Here is a 23,072-nt window from a genome sequence, read left to right as displayed (position 1 = left end):
AACTTTGAGGCATGGCAACCACCTCTCCAAAAATAAACCTTGAATCGTCAAACAAATACAAGCGAACGGCAAACGGAATATTAAGTAGTACCAACGAACATTATGTAGAAATAGATTTAGCAAAATGAACAGTATTCTGCCTACCACGTCATCAAATTAACATACCGAACCAGGTGTAAAGTACCAAGACGTCACAGCACAATGTTGGGTGACGATCGTCGGTAGTCAACTACAATCACCAAACTGCCATACTGTCCCAGGTGTAACTGCAAAGGAGTACCAAAACATCACTGTTTATGCAGTAAACCACAGTCATCATCATCGGTTAAAAGTACCACTCCATGATAACAATGTCGACAAGTAAGACCCGGCATCGCATGCTAGAGTGCTTCTCTCATGTTTTTTGACACCCTTACAAATGAGTCGACGCCTTCCAGTATTTCAGTGGGGATTGTCGAGCACAGAAACTGACGCAGCACAAAATGAAAAGACTGATAAAATACAAATGTAGAGTTAAGAAAATGATATATTTGTAAAAATATGTTTTTTCGTTTTTCGAAAAAGTCATTATTTTATTATATATGTAAAGACCATAATGTGATAGAGACCTTAAAATATTATGTAAAGAAAACTAATTAGTATAAGTAGATAATCTCAAAAATCTGTGTAAAGCCAAGTTAGTTTTTTACATAAAAAAGGTTTTGGTTAATCGAGGATGCAAGAGGATAGAATAAAGAAAAAACACTTCTTCACTCATAAAACATTGACACAACAAAAAAAATAATGCCTAAATAAGTAAAACAAAGACACACAACACAGCTTTTGCGAAAATTCATGCAAAGCTTAACTAAAGAAAAGATATAACACCACTAAAACATGATACACTGTACACTAACGAGTTTAGAAAAATTAATATTGTAAAAATAATTTTTGGAAATGGAAATAAACAGACATACATACTGGCAACGACAAAGGATAACAACCTTTGTAAAGTCTATATTTGCCTAAAAACAAAACATGTAGAATTAAAAAATAGAAACAATAGCTATAAAGGAATCATTAGAAAAAATTGTTAAGAATGGCTGAGAAAAGTTTATTGGAAAATCTAAAAGAACAATTTCTCCCCGACTTTGTCAATGTTTTCCTTGGCATTGACAAACCCCAGACAAAAATTTTGTCAGAAGGTGGGAGGTACGTTAGACGTCGTGGTCTCCTGACCTTCATTGCTTACATATTCCGCCCTTACAATCATATTCCGCACATCAAGACGCTTCATTCGAACCCAAACTCGATAAGATAAAGTCAGTGTCATATGAATTTATGTAAACGATATGCAAATAACAAGTAAATCGCAAGTGCGGACCGAGGCTGAAGTACTCGAGGCTGTTGTACACACACACATTCAAGAGACGACAGTCACAGAAGCTTTTAGTTATGGAGAGGCAAACCGCACACCAGGAGGCTGGTCCCTTCAGAGGACGAGTCAAACTATCCAAGTCGGTCAGTGACTACCCATAGAGCAGACAGCATTTGCCCGAGTGAAAGGGAGAACGACCCCGTGTTCGGCTTAAAAGCAAATTCCGCTACATTGTGTGGGAGTGCCCAGCCTATGCATTCTTTACAAACATAGCATGCAGTTTCAGAGGTTTTCACAAGGAGACAGCAAACGCCAAAAGCCGATGCTACAGATTTCCAGATTGGTCGCCTTAAGCGAAATGTCATTCTCCCATTTTAGAAGAGCAATGGTGATTGGCAGACGATATTCCTGATGCCTTGAGCTGAAGGAGTAATGGAAGAGACCAAAAGATATACCCCTTCATGTCTGGCGTGAAGAGGGGCCGTTCCGGTGTCGTTCTTGGAGCGAGAACGCGTAACGATAGTGTGTGCACTCGTACAAGTACTCAAAGAGCGAGGAACAAGTCTCTCCTCAGTACTTCACTGGGAGAGCACCTCTGTCGAGTGCGAATCAGAGTGCGACTCTATATTGAGTCCTTGCGATTAAGCATTGTTCACTGTGTTGGCCGCCACACTTATTGTGCGGTGTGAATGGACAGAGTTATAGTTAAACGCCTGCGAGCGAATTTTTGAGTGGCATCGCAGTGGACTGGTTATCTGACCGGTGTGCCACGCCAATAGTTAGACTAGGGCCGAATAGAAGTCCTTGACTTCATCAAGGGATGGGGAGAGTTTGATTGGCGAAGGTCAATCCAGATAGAACAAGAGTTATCTTATTTGTCAGCAGCGAGCAGCGCAGACAGCAGTCATGGCAGCTTACGGTATTGTGCGCTACAGCTCTTGTGAGCCCCATATTTCCTCCACAACAGTACACTTCACTGCATTTCAGTCGTGACAGCCTTGACCGTACCTAGCAACATTCTAACGGATACTTATTCAAGTTGAGTAGGCGCGGCTCTCAGTCACTCTGCCAAGTCAATAACAATCTTAAACTCTGTATAGAAATTTCATTAGCGGATCCTATCCTTCAGAGGTAACTTCACATTCCGAAAAGAACCCGGAAATAATTTGTTCAGTTCATAACTAAAAGAGCCATTCTGATTTCTCAGTATTTTTGCAAAACAAAAAATAATAATTTTCGTTAGTTTCATGTTTTTCTTACACTAACTAGCACTACTCCAGTACCTAAGTATCCCACTAGACTCCAGAAGATATTTATTGCTGAAAGTTTTTCAGGCATTTCTCTTTAGAACGTTAGGAGTGTCCGTCTGACCTCTGTAGTAGTTGTGGGGGGGGGGGGGGGGGGCGTGGAAATTGCATCTTGCAGGAGCCACAAGGTGAAGGGTACATCTCAGATTAATCCGTTGCGCAGAATGACAGAATAGCACCCACACGTCGCTCACAAGCTCAAATAAAGTGGAAGATATTCAGTTAAAATACAGGCAGAAAACACCCTCATCAAACGCAGTAAGGTAACGTTGAGAGCGTTACGAGTATGGAAAAAAATTCCTCCAAACTAAATTGTAATCAAAAATACGTGAAGACAAAGCTCATATTCACCATCTCAAAAGATATCAGAGTTCAACGTAATGAGTTACAAATTATCACACGCGATAGGAAGAATAACCTGTCAAACTCTGTCCATCCACAGTTACGTAATACAAGCGGCAAAATATAGAGATGTGATCTGGGACTCAATCAGATCCATGGCGAGTTAACAGTCCTTTCAAAAGTTATTATAGCTGCCGTTCACCGCCAAAGATTCAATCAACTATATGACTGAATCAAGTACCTTACCATAGGCATGTCTGCCTTCTTCCAGCACTCGACGCAAAGTGTGCAGAATCGCTCGCTTGAGCTCTTCATTCGAAAAGTCCCTATCCCCCTTGACTCCCGTGGCGCTCCGCTACACTGCTTTCCCAGTGGCTCAAGGCTGTCCTCATCAAAAATATACCGTCCTTAATCTCTACAGACATGATCTGACTCAACGTGACCAATTCCCAGAACAAAATAATATATTACAACAATACTGTAATAAAGAAATGTTATAAATATTCGGCCACTCTGAGATCATTCACAATAATTACAAATAAATGTTTGGATATAGATAAATAGACCAGTATTATTGCGCAAGTGCGCTCACGTTAAATGACAACGAATTGTGCGTTAAATATTATTTAAACAATATGTATGCTTTCTTGACAAAGTCTTTCGGTTCTCTTTTCAATTGTGGTGTCCACTAAAAAATACGATTGACCACTTTTAAATTAGAGCAGTTTTTCATAGTACTAGCAACCGATATTTAAATAAAGTTACTGGAAAAATAGTAGATTGTTCATTAAATGACCACAAAGGTATAAATATATGTGAGGTACTCATGTTGCATTCATTTGCTGTATTATTGTTGAGAATATGATGTTCAGACGAACATTTGCCTAATGAGAGATATAAAAGGAGTCATAAGTCAATAAATAGACACAAACGAGTGGCTTTCTGGGATGATAACTATCATTTAATTCTATTATCTGACATACTGTTTGTTGAAATCGCATGTAGCGTTAAAAGTTGTCAATTCAGAGGTTCATTGAAAATTGTTTATTCACTGTGAAATATTAACATTTGTAGTTTTGAAGATATTGAAACACTGTTGTGTCACTGGATGCGCCTGATTTTTATGTGACGGCCAATGTATTCAGATTTGAAACTGTCTGGCAGATTAAAACTGTGTGCCGGACCGAGATTCGAATTCGGGACCTCTGCCTTTCGCGGGCAAGTGCTCTACCATCTGAGCTACCCAAGCACGACTCACGACCCGTCTGCCAGTACCTCGTCTCCTATCTTCCACACTTCACAGCAGCTCTTCTGCGAACCTCTCAGAACTAGCACTCCTGCAAGAAAGGATATTGAGGAGACATGGCTTAGCCACAGCCTGGGGGATGTTTCCAGAATGAGATTTTCACTCTGCAGCGGAGTATGAGCTGCTATGAAACTTTCTGGCAGATTAAACTGTGTGCCGGACTGAGACTCGAAAGGCAAAGGTCCCAAGTTCGAGTCTCGGTCCGCCACACAGTTTAATCTGCCAGAAAGTTTCATAGCAGCTCATACTCCGCTGCAGAGTGAAAATCTAATTCTGGATATTCAGGAGACTGATTGTGAATTATTGCAGATTCTTGAAGAGCTGCACAAAGCCACCTTTCAGCTCATCTGACGCTCTGCCATTTCCTGGAGCACCGTCTCCTGCAAATAGGCTGTGTGAGCGACAGCTGTCCTGATTCCCGGCTCTGGGATTCACTCATCCCTGGTGCCGCCGCTCCTCTCTCCACGTGGCTCGCCTGCAGCGTCCGCGGTGCGCCCCGCTAGCGGTCAGCCCTACAGCAAATTCATCTCACCTCGCACCAGGTACTGGAAGGCCGGGTAGCTCGCCTAAACACGCATTACATTACAGGAACCCGAAATCCTAATATTGCGGCGATTCAAGTGGCCAGTAATATGGAAAGTTACTTTACATCAAAACAGGTACTTTTTTCCTGTAGTCACTGTCAGCATCTATGGAGGCCAGCAGGCCACACGTGGATGCGTGACGCAAAGGATGATTCAGGGCCGGTTCGAGAACTTTTTTTCTCTCACAAGCGACTTCTCTTTTGGCGCCTTTCATCGCCAATTACCCCTCGTGCACTTTAATCCGTCTCAGTTTTCGTTACTAATTGTCAAACTTAGTGTATATAAATATTTCGCTTGGCGCCTCAAGCGACGGGTACTAATTATTCCATGTCCTGTATAGAATTCTTACAATCATGGCCCCTGGGAGTATCGTTTGGGTGTCATGCTGCGACCATTTGTACTTTCTACGCAAAAAGGTGGAGGCCGCTAATGCGATTTACGCGGAGAGTTGATCCTGAATCCTACAGTTCACATGATGCACGACGAATTAACTTCTGGGAGCTGCGTACAAACGCACGTTCACACTGTCAACATGTGCTTGAGACAGGGGAAGTCCTTTTGGAGGAAGATTTTTGACACTGCTTGTTTCTTCAAAGTATTAGAACCGCCTCTGTTTTTGGGTCGTTAAGTGCGAAGTACCCTTGGCACTTATTATGATTCTGAATAACCGATCACACATTGCGCCTTTTCTTGATCTATCGGCATTTTGGTGCACTCCAAAATCAGTTGCAACAAAGGACAAAGAAAAAATCATTGACAGCTCCTAACATTGAACAGCAAACCACGATTTACTGTCTCTAATGTAAGCGACGCCCCCCCCCCCCACACACACACCAACCATGCATGGACCTTCCAATTGGTGGGGAGGTTTGCGTGCCTCAGAGATACAGACAGCCGTACCGTAGGTGCAACCACAACGGAGGGGTATCTGTTGAGAGACCAGACAAACGTGTGGTTCCTGAAGAGGGGCAGCAGCCTTTTCAGTTGTTGCAGGAGCAACAGTCTGGATGATTGACTGATCTGGCCTTGACACTAACCAAAACGGCCTTGCTGTGCTGCCGGCCGTAGTGGCCGTGCGGTTCTAGGCGCTACAGTCTGGAACCGAGTGACCGCTACGGTCGCAGGTTCGAATCCTGCCTCGGGCATGGATGTGTGTGATGTCCTTAAGTTAGGTTTAACTAGTTCTAAGTTCTAGGCGACTGATGACCTCAGATGTTAAGTCGCATAGCTCTCAGAGCCATTTGAACCATTTTTGAACCTTGCTGTGCTGCTACTGCGAACGGCTGAAAGCAAGGGGAAACTACAGCCGTAATTTTTCCCGAGGACATCCAGCTTTACTGTATGGATAAATGACGATGGCGTCCTCTTGGGTAAAATATTCCGGAGGTAAAATAGTCCCCCATTCGGATCTGCGGGAGGGGACTACTCAAGAGGACGTCGTTATCAGGAGAAAGAAAACTGGCGTTCTACGGATTGGAGCGTGGAATGTCAGATCCCTTAATCGGGCAGGTAGGTTAGAAAATTTAAAAAGGGAAATGGATAGGTTAAAGTTAGATATAGTGGGAATTAGTGACGTTCGGTGGCAGGAGGAACAAGACTTTTGGTCAGGCGAATACAGGGTTATAAATACAAAATAAAATAGGGGTAATGCAGGAGTAGGTTTAATAATGAATAAAAAAATTGGAGTGCGGGTAAGCTACTACAAACAACATAGTCAACGCATTATTGTGGCCAAGATAAGCACGAATCCCACACCTGCTACAGTAGTACAAGTTTATATGCCAACTAGCTCTACAGATGACGAAGAAATTGAAGAAATGTATGATGAAATAAAAGAAATTATTCAGATGGTGAAGGGAGACGAAAATTTAAGAGTCACGGGTGACTGGAATTCAGTAGTAGGAAAAGGGAGAGAAGGAAACGTAGTAGTTGAATATGGATTGGGGGGAAGAAATGAAATAGGAAGCTGCGAGGTAGAATTTAGCACAGAGCATAACTTAATCATAGCTAACACTTGCTTCAAGAATCATAAAAGAAGGTTGTATACATGAAAGAAGCCTGGAGATACTGACAGATTTCAGATAGAGTATATAATGGTAAGACAGAGATTTAGGAACCAGGTTTTAAATTATAAGACATTTCCATGGGCAGATGCGGACTCTGATCACAATCTATTGGTTATGAACTGTAAACTGAAGAAACCGCAAAAAGGTGAGAATTTAAGGAGATGGGACCTGGTTAAACTGTCTAAACCAGAGGTTGTAGAGAGTTTCAGGGAGAGCATAAGGGAACAATTGACAGGAATGGGGGAAAGAAATACAGTAGAAATAGAATGGGTAGCTTTGATGGATGAAGTAGTAAAGGCAGCAGAGGATAAAGTAGGTAAAAAGACGAGAGCTACTAGAAATCCTTGGGTAACAGAAGAAATATTGAACTTAATTGATGAAAGGAGAAAATATAAAAGTGCAGTAAATGAAGCGGGCAAAAAGGAATACAAACGTCTCAAAAATAATATCGACAGGAAGTGCAAAATGGTTAAGCAGGCATGGCTAGAGGACAAATGTAAGGATGTAGAGGCTTAACTCACAAGGAGTAAGATAGATACTGCCTACAGGAAAATTAAAGAGACCTTTGGAGAAAAGAGAACCACTTGTATGAATATCAAGAGCTCAGATGAAAACCCAGTTCTAAGCAAAGAAGGGAAAGCAGAAAGGTGGAAGGAGTATGTAGAGGGTCCATACAAGGGCGATGTACTTGAGGACAATATTATGGAAATGGAAGATGATGTAAATGAAGATGAAATGGGAGATATGATATTACGTGAAGAGTTTGAAAGAGCACTGAAAGACTTAAGCCGAAACAAGGCCCCGGGAGTACACAACATTCCATTAGAACTACTGACAGCGTTGGGAGAGCCAGTCCTGACAAAACTCTACCATCTGGTGAGCAAGATATATGAGACAGGCGAAATACCCTCAGACTTCAAGAACAATATAATAATTCCAATCCCAAAGAAAGCAGGTGTTGACAGATCCAAAATTACCGAACTATCAGTTTAATAAGTCACGGCTGCAAAATACTAAAGCGAAAAACAGACGAATGGAAAAACTAGTAGAAATCGACCTCGGGGAAGATCAGTGTGGATTCCGTAGAAATATTGGAGCACGTGAGGCAATACTGACCCTACGACTTATCTTAGAAGCTAGATTAAGGAAAGGCAAACCTACGTTTCTAGCATTTGTAGACTTAGAGAATGCTGTTGACAATGTGTACTGGAATACTCTCTTTCAAATTCTGAAGGTGGCAGGGGTAAAATACAGGACCGAAAGGCTATTTACAACTTGTACAGAAACCAGAGGGCAGTTATAAGAGTCGAGGGACACGAAAGGGAAGCAGTGTTTTGGAAGGGAGTGAGACAGGGTTGTAGCCGCTCCCCGATGTTATTTAATCTGTATATTGAGCAAGCGGTGAAGGAAACAAAAGAAAAATTTGGAGTAGGTATTAAAATCAATGGAGAAGAAATAAAAACTTTGAGGTTCGTCGATGACATTGTAATTCTGTCAGAGACATCAAAGGACTTGGAAGAGAAGTTGAACGGAATGGATAGTGTCTTGAAAGGAGGATATAAGATGAACATCAACAAAAGGAAAACGAGGAGAATGGAATGTAGTCGAATTACGTCTTGTGATGCTGCGGGAATTAAAGTAGGAAGTGAGACACATAAAGTAGTAAAGGAGTTTTGCTATTTGGGGAGCAAAATAAATTATGATGGTCAAAGTAGAGAGGATATAAAATGTACACTGGCAATGACAAGGAAAGCGTTTCTGAAGAAGAGAAATTTGTTAACATCGAGTATAGATTTAAGTGTCAGGAAGTCGTTTCTGAAAGTATTTGTATGGAGTGTAGCCATGTATGAAAGTGAAACATGGACGATAAATAGTTTGGACAAGAGGAGAATAGAAGCTTTCGAAATGTGGTGCTACAGAAGAATGCTGAAGATTAGATGGGTAGATCACATAACTAATGAGGAGGTATTGAATAGGATTGGGGAGAAGAGAAGTTTGTGGCAAAACTTGACTAGAAGAAGGGATCGGTTGGTAGGACATGTTCTGAGGCATCAATGGGTCACCATTTTAGTATTGGAGGACAGCGTGGAGGGTAAAAATCGTAGAGGGAGACCAAGAGATGAATACACTAAGCAGATCAGAAGGATGTAGGTTGCAGTAGTTACTGGGATATGAAGAAGCTTGCACAGGATAGAGTAGCATGGAGAGCTGCATCAAACCAGTCTCAGGACTGAAGACCACAACAACAACAACATTTTACAACAAACCACGATTTTCTGCCTCTAACGTAAGCGTGAGATAAGCCATTCCAAATGTGAACTGCTGGTACATTAATAATCGGTGCAATCGCCAGAAAGTAGAATGCAAGCATGCAAACGGGCACGCATTGTGTTCTAAGGTGCTGTTGCCGGATGTCAGTTTGTGGGGTGGAGTTCCATGGCTGTTGCATTTGGTCGGTCAATACAGTGACGGTTAGTGCTTGTTGTGGATGACGCTGGATTTGTTAATGATGTCTAACATGTGCTCGATTAGAGAAGATTTGGTAATCGAGCAGGCCAAGGCAACATGTGGGCACTCAGTGGAGCATGTTGGGTTTCAAAAGTGGTATTCGGCGAGCGTTATCCTGTTGGAAAAAGACACCCCAGAACGTTGATAACCAATGACAGCACAGCAGGTCGAATCACCAAACTGACGAACAAAGTTGCTGTTAGGGTTCGTGGGATAACCGCCAGAGCGCTCCTGCTGTCATACGAAATCACACTCCAGACCATAAGTCCAGTAGCAGGTCCAGTTTGTTCAGCACGCGGACAGGTTGATTGCAGGCGCTCAATTGGCCTCCTGATCAACACACGGTCATCACTGGCCTCGAGGCAGAATCAACTTTTATCACAGGACATCAAAGACCTCCACCATGCCCTCCAATGAGCTCTCACTTGCCACCGCTGAAGTCGCAAATGGCGGTGGTTTGGGCTCAATGGAGCACATACTACGGGGCATGTGTCTTCGAGATGTCCTTGAAGAACCGATCTGTAACAGTTCTTTGTATCACTGTGGTACCAACAGCTGCTCAGATTTCTGCTGAAGATGCAGTACGACCCGCCGTACCCATACGCCCAACATGACGGCCTTCCCTCTCGGTAGGGCCACATGGCCGTCCGAAGCCCCGTCTTCTTGCGACCATACATTCTCGTGGCCATCGCTGCCAGGAGTCATTGTACAATCACTGCATTCCTGCCATGTGTTTCTGCAATATCGCAGGAGGAACATCTAGCTTCTTCTAGCCCAATTACGCGACGTCGTTCAGACGGAGATGTTGTTAATAGCGTCTTTGCGCTTCAAAGGCATTCTTGACAAACGGCAACTCATCACGTCCAACCTAAGAGGTAACTAACGCTCAAGACGGCAACAGCATGTATTTGAAGCAACCATGTATTTAAAGCAAACCTGATTTGCATCCTCATGCCAGTCTTGTGCGACTGGCGTGAAATGAGAACGGATATCGTGTTGCAGATGTAGAAACACGCCTACCACTTTCGTTTGTGTCGCAGAGCTCCTACTTGATGTTGCGATTTTTTCCCGTCAGTATAGTTCCCAGCTCAAGGTTTTCTGAAATGATAGGTGGAATTCATGGACAATGCACGAAGGTGAGTCAAATGAAAACCTTAAATATTTTTTCAAATATTATTTATTGTGCAGAAGTGGTACAAAGCTGTATTACTTTTCAACATAATCTCCTCCACGCTCAATGTAAGTCCGCCATCGCTTACAAAGCGCATAAATTCCTTTAGAAAAAAATTCTTTTGATAGTCCGCGCAACCACTCACGCACCGCGTGGCGTGCCTCTTCATCAGAACGGAACTTCTTTCCTCCCATTGCGCCTCTGAGTGGTCCAAACATATGGATATCACTTGGGGCAAGGTCTGGTGAGTGTGGTGGATGGGGAAGACAGTCAAAGTGCAGGTCTGTGATTGTTGCTACTGTTGTACGGGCAGTGTGGGGCCTTGCGTTGTCATGTTGCAAAAGAACACCTGCTGACTGCAACCCACGTCGCTTTGATTTGATTGCAGGCCGCAGATGATTCTTTAGGAGATCTGTGTATGATGCACTGGTGACAGTGGTCCTTCTAGACATGTAATGCTCCAAAATGACGCCTTTTTCGTCCCAAAGAGACTCAGCATAGCCTTCCCTGCTGATGATTCTGTTCGAAACTTCTTTGGTTTTGGTGATGAGGAATGCTAGCTCTCTTCGTTTCTGGTTGGTGGAAGTGAACCCAAGTTTCGTCCCCAGTAACGATTCTTGCAAGGAAGCCATCACCTTCTCGTTCAAAGCGCCGAAGAAGTTCTTCACAAGCATCAACACGTCGTTCTCTCATTTCAGGAGTCAGCTGCCGTGGCACCCATCTTGCAGACACTTTGTGAAACTGGAGCACATCATACACAATGAAGTGTGCTGACCCATGACTAATCTGTAAACATGGAGCAGTGTCATTCAGTGTCACTCGGCGGTTTTCCTTCACTATGGCTTCAACTGCTGCAATGTTCTGTGGAGTCACAACTCGTTGTGCCTGACCTGGACGAGGAGCACCTTCCACTGAAGTTACACCATTTGCGAACTTCCTACTCCATTCGTAAACTTGCTGCTGTGACAAACATGAATCACCGTACTGAACATTCATTCGTCGATGAATTTCAATAGGTTTCACACCCTCACTAAGCAAAAACCGAATAACGGAACGCTGTTCTTCCCTGGTGCAAGTCGCAAGTGGGGCGGCCATCTTTATACTGATAGTGCTACGGTATGTGTGGATCTGTACTATGCTGCCACCTACGGGCCATTCTGCACGCTATTTGTAGCACGCTTACCAACTTACAGGATAGCGGCGCGAAATTTCAATTTGTTATTACAAATTTAAGGTTTTCATTTGACTCATCCTCGTATTATGAAAATTAGTCGTGAACAAAGAAAACATTGGAGTTTGTTGGCGATCTTGTCTGCTCGCTAGAAATACATGGTAACTAATTTTAGAACTTCAGCTTCTAACAACCCTACCACAACAAAGGTCAAAAATTAATTATGATTGTAGTGTTTCTCAAGCTGCTAAATATTGCTTTTTTGGGCAACAACAAAATTATATTACGTGGCAGGTGTCATTACAGCACAGTTGTTGTTGTTGCTGCTGTCTTCAGTCCTGACACTGGTTTGATGCAGCTCTCCATGCTACTCTATCCTGTGCAAGTTTCTTCATCTCCCAGTACTTACTGCACCCTACATCCTTCTGAATCTGCTTAGTGTATTCATCTCTTGGTCTCCCTCTACGATTTTTACCCTCCACGTTGCCCTCCAATGCTAAATTTGCGATCCCTTGATGCCTCAGAACATGTCCTACCAACCGATCGCTTCTTCTTGTCAAGTTGTGCCACAAACTCCTCTTCTCCCCAATTCTATTCAATACCTCCTCATTAGTTACGTGATCTACCCATCTAGTCTTCAACATTCTTCTGTAGCACCACATTTCAAAAGCTTCTATTCTCTTCTTGTCCAAACTATTTATCGTCCATGTTTCACTTTCATACATGGCTACACTCCATACAAATACTTTCAGAAACGACTTCCTGACACTTAAATCTATACTCGACGTTAACAAATTTCTCTTCTTCAGAAACGCTTTCCTTGCCATTGCCAGTCTACATTTTATATCCTCTCCACTTCGACTATCATCAGTTATTTTGCTCCCCAAATAGCAAAACTCCTTTACTACTTCAAGTGTCTCATTTCCTAATAAGCACAGTTACAGATAATAAAGTCATTTCTTGAAATGATGGATAAACTAGGCACTCATCTTTTCGTGTTTCCCACGCTGGTCTCGTTGTGAAGTCATGGCACAATCGTCGAAAATCTAGGTAGTGATGATTCCAAGCTCGGATGCAAAGAGGCCTAGGTGTTATTTTGCTTTATTCAAAAGTTTTATAGATGTGTTTCATAAACCATTCTTGAAGATTAAACTTTTCCAAGTTAGGACAATGGTGATGTAAAAAAGTAATCAGCACTCCGAATTTAAGTTACACTTCTTTTTTATTACTTTTGTTGCAATATCACGTAACTCGTTCCAAAACATCACTTCACAATATAAAACATACTTGAAAATATCTTCCTCGCTGTTAAAGTTCACATTTCATAAACTGACTACGATTTGCGTCTTTTTAACATGACGACCAAAGCTTGACTCTCTAATAACAGTTTACGCGCCCAAAAATCATAGTTACAAGTACATCAAAGACCATAGTGACAAAAGAAAGAACACACATAAGAATAATATCATTGCAGTATATACATATCGATGTATCGAAGTACCTCTACATTAATGAAATCGTCTGCAGCTCGTGGTCGTGCTGTAGCATTCTCGCTTCCCGAGCTCGGGTTCCCAGGTTCGATTTCCGGTGGGGTCAGGAATTTTCTCTGCCTCGTGATGACTGGGTGTTGTGTGCTGTCCTTAGGTTAGTTAGGTTTAAGTAGTTCTAAATTCTAGGGGACTGATGACCATAGATGTTAAGTCCCATAGTGCTCAGAGCCATTTGAACCATTAATGAAATCAGATCTGAATGTTGTCACAGAAATATGTTAACTAATTTACAGAAACACAGTAGAATATTGCTGGCACTGAGAGGTTGAGGTGAGGTGCCGTAATGGTTACGTAAATCAAATACCATTACAAGCTACGATTTAGAAGTAGGTAAATTGTATTCTCACAGTATCTGTCACAGCGACAGAGTGATGCAGAGAGGCGGGGACAGGGAGGAGTGTCGAGGAACAGAGACAGAGAGAGCAGTCGCAGCAGGAAGACGCAGTGGCTGCCAACGGCGTTGCAACGGCGCGCGCGCCGCGACGTCGCCAGATAATATTTCTGCCCTTATCGCCGGCGGTTTCAATTCTCTGGGCTCGCCGCTCGGGTGCTACTTACTATAGATTTAGATTTAGGCTATCTGTATATCTCGGTAATGGCCCGGGCTCTCAAAAGGCGGCGGACTGCGACTCCTGTGCGGCGCCTATATATCTCCCCTACCACTGCCACAGCCCTCCACTGTGCCGCGGCACAGCAACGCGGCTCGGAGTGCTGTGCCGCGCCGCGGCGGCCGGAGTGGAGGCGGTGCGAGGCGCAGCTGCAAATTCGCAGCCCGGCCGCGTCCGGCGGCGGCGGTTGTTCTACCCCTCCCCACTGTGGGTGGATATATACCTCACCCGGCACACATCGCTGCATGCGCTGTGGAAAGCGCTTCAGTCGTAACTAGGGACGGCGAAGTCACTTGGACCTCTGGAGGACACCAATGGCCTTTGTAACGGATTACGTTATAGACACAAATGTGTTGGTCACTTAGTTTATTAAAATTCATGACCGATTTCGCCTTATCAGTCACCATCAGACCTAAAAATAAAAAATAAAAGAAAATATAATACTGGAAAGAAGAGCAAATGTTTTACTGAAATGATTTGTCTAACACTAAGGAAAAAAAGATAAATTAGACATGAAATGTGCGAGTCAGCATGCCTGATTCATGCTTACCGAGAGTACTAGATACTCACTCGAGAGATAAAGATATACTTTTGACGTTCGTACTATCACAGGGCTGATGGTCACGAAGTAGATGAAGTTAAGGAATTCATCTAGGCAACAAAATAACGGAAGAAGAAAGGAGGACATCAAAAGCACACTAGCACCAGCAAAAAGGAAATTCCTACCAAAGAGAAGTCTACTACACTCATGCTCATAAATTAAGGATAACTGCAGAATGTGGTGCCACACAACATGGCACTAAACAAAACTGGCGCTAATAGCATAGACACATGGGGAACACACACAACACAGATCTGTAAGTCCACGGTATTCATGGTAAGTGGAGAAAACTGTCCCGAAACACATGTGCTACAAAACGCCACTGTTTCCTGCGCATGTACCCCGACATCAATAGTGGATATGAGCACCATGTACACGTACACAGCTCGCACAACGGGTTGGCACACTCTGGATCAGGTGGTCGAGCAGCTGCTGGGGTGTAGCCTCCCATTCTTGCACCAGTGCCTGTTTGAGCACCTAAAGTGTCTACGGGTTTGTGGAGCGATATGTCGACCAAGAGCATCCCAGAAGTGCTCGATGGGGCTTTGGTCTGGAGAATGGGCAGGCCACTCCATTCGCCTGATATCTTCAGTTTCAAGGTACTCCTCCACAATGACAGCTCGGTGGGGCTGTGCATTATCATCAATCAGGAGAAAGGTGGGGCCCACTGCACCTCTGAGAAGGTGGACATTCTGGTGCAAAATGACGTCCCAATACATCTGACCTGTTACAGTTCCTCTGTCAAAGACATGCAAGGGTGTACGTGCTCCAATCATAATCCCACCCCACACCATCAAGCCACGACCTCCATACACGTCCCTTTAAAGGACATTAAGGGGTTGGTATCTGGTTACTGGTTCACACCAGATTAAAACCCGATGATGATCACTGTTCAGACTATACCTGGACCCGTCTGTGAACATAACCTGGCACCACTGTTCCAATGATCATGTACTGTGTTCTTGCACCAGGCTTCACAGGCTCCCCTGTGACCGAGGGTCACTGGAATGCACCTTGGAGGTCTGCGGGCGAATAAACCATGTCTGTTCAGTCGTCTGTAGACTGTGTGTCTGGAGACAACTGTTCCAGTGGCTGCGGTAAGGTCCCGAGCAAGGCTACCTGCAGTACTCCATGGCCGTCTGCAGGCACTGATCGTGAGATATCGGTCTTCTTGTGCTGTTGTACACTGTGGACGTCCACTACTGTAGCGACTGGACACATTTCTTGTCTGCTGGAATCGTTGCCATAATCTTGAGATCACACTTCGTGGCACACGGAGGGCCCGTGCTACAACCATGCTTGACCAGCCTCCAGTCGCCCTAGTATTCTACTCCTCATAACGTCATTAATATGTGTTCTTTGAGCCATTTTCAACAGACAGTCACCATCAGCACGTCTGAAAATCTCTCCCACTTACTCGCTGCACTGTACTCTGACATGCACCAACACACCTCCGCTTATGTGGACTGCTGCCAGCGCCACTGTGCGACGACCGCAGGTTAAATGCACCGCATGGTCATACCCCGAAGTGATTTAAACCCACAAACCACCCACTAGAGCATTGTTTCACCATGTGTCAGCATTATCCTTAATTTATGAGCATGAGTGTAGTATCGAACATAGGCCTTAATTTGAGGAAGAAATTTCTGAGAATCTACGTTTGGAGCACAGCAGTGAAAACCGGAACAGAAGACAATCGAAGCATTTAAGATGTTGCGCAACAGATGAACGCTGAAAATTAGGTGGACTGATAAGGTAAGGGATAAGGAGGTTTTGCGCAGAATTGGAGAGGAAAGGGACATGTTGATAGCACTAACAAGGAGAAGGGGCAGGGCGATAGGACATCTGTTAAGACACGAGGGAATGACTTCCATGGTGCTAGAGGGAGCTGTAGAGGGCGAAAACTGTAGAGGAAGACAGAGATTGGAATACATCCAGCAAGTAATTGAGGACGTAGGTTGCAAGTGCTACTCTCAGATGGACAGGTTGGCACAGGAGAGGAATTCGTGGCGGGTAGCATCAGACCAGTCAGAAGACTGATTATGAAAAAAAAAAAATTAATTAATTAAGACCTAACGCAGTCCGGATACTGATACGCAAATATATCTTCCATGATTATTGCAGAGGTCATTACTCTCGTCTCATGCGATATTTTTTCCATTAATTGCAAGTGTATTTGCACTTGGGACTGCCCAGCGGTTTCTCTGAGTCTTGGCATGGCATTAACAGGTCGTGGACGCCAAATCATTTCTAAGAACAGAGTGTAGTGCCACGCAGTATATCTGATGCTGATGGCCAAATATCCAATACAGTGGATGAATCAGTAGCCCTCCCCCAGGTCGGTCAGCCCTTGCTATCGAGCGTGGTACGCAGCTCTGATTTGTCCTAAAATTCCAGACCATTGTCTCGCCTGCGGACACGATCTCCCAGAGCCCTGTACAGTAGGTCCGGCTGGGAATTTTGATACTACCATGAACTATCGTCGAGCCAATGAGCGAGGCGTAAGTTCTTGGAATTTGCAAGACACAGTTAGGTCCGTAGATAAGATCGTACGAATGGCAACGAATCGCTTTCGTGCGTGATGCTTCTCCTGTTTTCCCACCTTCACCTTCTCGGACCCACCGCTTAGAGTTCATCGACTCGCACGTTGGACGGGATAAGCTTCGCCTGCATGAGTGGATGTCGCTCTCAAAATCAGTCCTGCTGATGCTGGCGTCTTATCTTGCCGGTGCAGTAACTCTGGTGATTTTAGGTTGGTTAGAGCTGCTACCGATTCTCACAGTAGGAGTCTCGCGGCAAAATGTAACATGGTTTAAACCAAAAGATCAGGTGACTGTCTGGAGTAACAACAAACCTTGCGGAAGAAAAGGGGAAATGTTCGATACATGACCTCTCACTGTCAGCTTTTCGAACATTCTGTCTGACTGGGCACTCAATAATTTTTGGCAGACTTTTCTGGAGACAGCTGACTGAAGTGTCATTTTAAGCGACGCTCAGACGGAATCTGAAGCAGGAAGCTACTCTCGGACGGGACGTCAAGCTGTAAATTTTCCCGATCTATACACGGAACAGTACAGAACTTTGGTCAGTATCAGAGATGGGGAATTCATCATCTGTGCGGGTCGTGGTAGCTTTTGCGGCGAGCATGTTAGCAAGTTTTGGCAGCAAAGCGAGGCAAGATGCCAGTGACAAGGCAGGGATAGGCGCATCTTCAGACACAGGGAACCTCGTTTTAACTAGCACAGTCTGTCAGACGATAACCTAGTCAAGACTCCTATATTAGCTTTCCAGCACAGATGTTCCTTATACCACCCGAACGACGCAATCATCGTGTTTGGAGTGGCCGAGTATGTAACGCTCGCGTATCGGTTACCAGACAATGTTCTTGCCCTTCTCGCGAACTTTGCCATTCAGCTTTTGGCAACTATGTAACTGTACAGAGTTCATGATATGATTTACTCACATACAGTATGTCTGTTCCCCATGTACAATACTTTACAATAAAATATAGACGCAGTTACTGCTGTTTCACTTCGGATGAACCCCTTGATCCCACTTAGCTCTTTGAAATTCTGAAAGAACAATATCGTCGACTCACTTGTTGGGCCCACCTCCTCTTTTTCCGTTTCCCTTGCTCAAAGTTCATTAAATACATCTGAGTCATGGGGAGGGGTGGGGGCGATCTGCTTATCGAATGGGTTCACTCGGTTCAGAGCAAGGGCACTATATATGTTTACCCTTACCTCAATGGCGTATTGCAGAGAACCATTTTACGTAGCTTTGGATGATGCTCGAAATCATGTACAGTAAATGAGGTGCCGAGTGTCTGTCTAATGTTCAGTGTTTAACCTATAATTTTAAAGAGTATTCTGACATACTTATCTGGTGGATTACCAAAGTGAATCAAGCACTAAATGCTTTGGGAAGCTGGTCATAATGTAATAATGTGCTCCCTCTTGAACATAAACTACAGATACTAATATTTATCAAGAAAAAGATTCGTTTCGTTTAATGTGCTCACAAAACTTCTAGGTGTGCTCCTAAGGCGCAAAATCACTTGGATAAACCGCATACCAAAACTAGCTAACAGAGCGAGGAGCACCCGTAACAAGTTAGCCGGGAAAAAATGAGGTGGTGCACATTCTGCCTGAATGCTACATATCTAATCCAAAAGGCTAAATGTGACACATAAGATTATTTACTAGGGCAATAATAAAACTCACATATCTCCTCTGTTAATCTAAACAAATAATGGTTCTATATGTAAACTTCTCCGGTCGCTTATTCCTTCGCTGGGTGCAAAGTCGGGAAATGTCGCAAGAATATTGCTGTCATCGACGTTTCGGCCACAGTTTCAGTAACCCACATCAGTTTCTACTCAGTAGTCCACCCAGTAGCCCCAGACGAAGAACACTGCAGCCGTGGTCGTAACATCTATAACAGTTTTTTTTTCATTATGTTCCAGTGCCAAATCCAGAAAACTTTTGTGATAACGATTCTATATTTTCTGATATCGAAATGATAACTGTTTTACAATAGGAAAAAATTAATTACACGTGAAAACACAAAATCGATTTGTTCAAAGAATACACGATACAAGAGGCACTTGTTGTCCGTGTGCATAAAAAGAAACCTTTACTGTTTCTCCATTTAAATACTCATACACTGAATATAATGCTAAACTCAACAGGTTACTTCACAAGAAAACATGACGTCAGTGGATATATTTAGAGCCATCTCCGTAGACACAATTAACATTGGCTGCCCATTAGAAGGTTGGCACTATGTTTATACAGGTTACCTTGTAACAGAGAGAGACTGAAATTCAAGTATAAAAATATATGTTTAACTCTTTCACTTTTTCCATAATCTCGGAAGTATTTATGGCAACCTTTGGGGGGCGCTGAGAATGCAAACATTACCCAGTGAAGTTATATCATCATACGAACAACGAAAGATGTTAGTTATCTTCAAAACCATATCTAGAGCAAACCCATCATTGAAAGAAATCTGTAAAAAATCGTTCAGTGAACATCAGAGCTTGTTGGGACTCATGATACTGCGGAGGCTAGCCGATTAGCCAAGAACGTATAATACTTCAATGCGACAAACAAAACTTCTGAACCTGTCATACTACTCAAAAGAAAATTTAGTAAATGAAAAGTTTTAGAAAGGTCATAAAATACCATAAACTGCAGGATAGAAATAAGAAGCGCAAAGAAAAGTTAATAAATGAAAAATTTCAGAACGATCATAGAATACCTTGAGCTGCAGGATGGAAATAAGAAGCGCAAAGAAATGGTACACATCAGGAAAGTTATTCTAGAATATCTATGGAACGAAAGGGTGGCAACATTACGATTAACTATAAATCGTCGCTACCCTGCTGAGACCTTGTATCGAATCCGTTTGTATTCGTCACTTAAATGTGCAATTAGGTATTAAACTGATATTGTTATGAACTGGAATCATACGTTAACTTGTGAAAAAATGCAGCGGTACAATGCTCTATCAACTGAAACACTGCATGTGAAACCCTAAAACAAACGGCCGTGTACCAACGTTTAAGAGCATTAAACTAATAAAATAAAAATATTTCGCTAGTGACATACTTGGGCGGTCCTACATCATCAGGTCATAATTATAAATTGCGCTGTTTACATCGCTGACTTCCGCTGGCACGTACGACGATTGTCAATAAGAGAAGTATCACTTATCTTTTAAAGATCACAATCATTCTCATTTCATTGACCCCTGTACAGCTCCACATATGCTGAAAACCCCATGAGCTTCTCATGTCGCCTAGGAACTTCATATAACTCTGCTCCCTTTCTCTTCTGCCCTCTACATTTTCTAGAAACCTAGTACGCTTCAGGATGTGGCCTATATTCATTTTCCGTTTCTTGTAAGTGTCTAAGTGGAGATTCCTACACAATGACATCTTACTACAACGTCTACGCAACTAACTGTACTTCTACACAACCATACTCCCATTGTACCTGTTGCGGCATAAAGTCAAGCGCCGGCACGCCAATGTGGAACGAGAGAGCAGAGAGGGCTGTGAAAAAGACGTCAGCCAATTGCATGCTGACCAACCCCTCTCTAGGAGGACAACGCGTCAGCAGCGGCCTGTATGCGAGGAGAACATACGCGCCGCGCCCTACTGGCCGCGGCACAGTTCTACAATAGCTTCAAGACTAGTCATTTCGCTTCTACTTTGTAGCATTGTCTATACTGAAGAAAACTGCTTACTGGGGATTTTCTCTGCCCGGGGACTAGAAGTTTGTGTTGTCCTCACCATTTCAGCATCACCATCATCATTCGTGACAGTCGCTAGATTGGACCGTGTAAAAATTGGACTGTGTAAAAATTGGGACTTTGTAGGGGCGCTGATGGCGCAGTTGAGCGCCCCGCAAACCAAACAAACCTGCTTATTTTGCCAGTCGCCCTTTGCTTGCGACACACCTGTCTATTTCTCAAAGTTAAGTATTGTCTTTTATTTTTCGTAGCGAAACTTACTAACATGATTTCTTTGAGTTGTTTGTCTAGCTATCCGAGAATGTAGGTATCCTAGACACCCCATATTCGACGATTAGGCAGGATTCAACAGTAACCAACCTCTCTTATTCCGGCAGATGCTGTTGTTTCGATCGTTAAAGCTGGTAAGTCGTCCTTCAGCAATTCTGTCTCCTGCTAGTTATCCAGCATAAATATGCCATCGAGGTTTTCCATGTGCAGGGTGGAACAGCAAAGATAGGCGACCCAAAATATATCCCGAGTGTGTAAATACTGTATGTCGAAGTATGGTTTTAACTAAGTTATAGCGGACAATATCGCCAATTTTCGGACTACGCTAGCAATTTCATCTTGTGCAGCTGTCTCACCCTCTATAAATATTACAGTATCAGTCCAATAGTTGCGTGACATTTGTGTGACTGATAATGTTTTATTACTGCTCTTCCTACGTAGTGTGGCGGAACCGTTTATAGTATTTCGTGACTTTAATTACTTATGAATGGTATTTCAGGTAGATCAAAAAATTATATAAAACCAGTTACCTATTGTCAGCGTAACAATTCGTTTGATCTCAAAGATGATTATCCCGCCTAGTATTTGTCACTCTGCTAAACAAATCTCCAATTGACGGTGTGTAGAAATGTTGTCTGTAAAGTCGTGTGAGTGGCACTAAATTGCATATCATTTATCAGGTTTTACACAACTGTTACTTCAGATGGAAGCACTTTTCTCTAGCAAAAGGAACATTTAGTTACAAAATGCTTCCCGCTCACAACACTGACGTATGTCTCCTATTAAAATATTTCATGTAAATCATCCGAAGTAATTAGGCTTCATACATCAGCAAATAAGAAATTGATATAACGTGACATGCTATTAGGACTATTTTTAAAGATTCAATCTGAGTTGAATTCTGTCTTTTAAAGTAGATTCGGGACCACCAGTGCACATTTACTTCCATTCATTTATATCTAACAACATTTAAGTTTGCTAAAGTTCTCGATTCAAAACTGCCTCGGAGATATTTTTGCTAAGATAGAGGCAGACAGACGATAGTCAATTTGTCTATTGTTATTCTCGGTTCCTTTTATACCAAGTTAATATATTTAGATAAAAGTCTTTAAGCCTTTTCCTCTCTATTCTTTAGCATTGAAAATTATCCTCGATGAAAAATACTTCATATTTTTTTATACCAGCTACTAGTAAACTCCGCTATTAGTTACTAGCGCTAATGGCTGCGCTCCTAATTGCGGAGCTGAAAATTAACACTTAAAAACATTAATTAGATTGAATTACAATTGAAATAAATACAAATCCACGTCTAGACAATAGCGACTCTATTTTTCAAATAATAATGAACAATATAGTTACAAGCTTTCTCTTTACAGACCTCACACGTCTCACGTCCGAACAGTTCATCGGTTAGCACAGGAAGAACAACTGAACCACAATTATCAAAGATAACAAAAAAGATTTTAATTATTGTTGTCTACGAATGTAGTTCCCTGATAATAGTTGTAATTCACAGAGAAATTAAATTATTAGAGAAATAATGAAATAATTATCGTCATTTTTACACGATACAGTCTTTTTATACGTAGTATCGATAATATTTGTTGACGAGTTGTGGTTCATGGTGTGGGTTCCTGTTGTCATGTCCTAGTTCATGAAACACGGGCAACGTATGAGTGGCCAAGTAAGTGGTCCTGACAGTCAGGATACCAGTTACTTTGGAATAAGGCTGGGCATCTCGGACATATTCTGAGTCGTGGTCACCTTTGTGCTCAGACGGCAAAGACTACCAAATCCACCGGTTAGTCCCTCAACCGTTAGAGGTAAAACCCAATGGGACCCGGGGCAAGTAAGGCTAGCAACCTGCTTCCCTGGTACTTTAAATATGATGCTGGCAACAATCAGAGCAAAATGCCTCGGACCTTTGGAGGTAACGGAGCACCACCTCCAATTGACAAACCAGGGACTCCTAA

This window comes from Schistocerca americana, chromosome 6 (assembly GCF_021461395.2).
Source record: "Schistocerca americana isolate TAMUIC-IGC-003095 chromosome 6, iqSchAmer2.1, whole genome shotgun sequence".
Taxonomy (NCBI): domain Eukaryota; kingdom Metazoa; phylum Arthropoda; class Insecta; order Orthoptera; family Acrididae; genus Schistocerca; species Schistocerca americana.
This window is presented reverse-complemented; position numbering follows the sequence as displayed.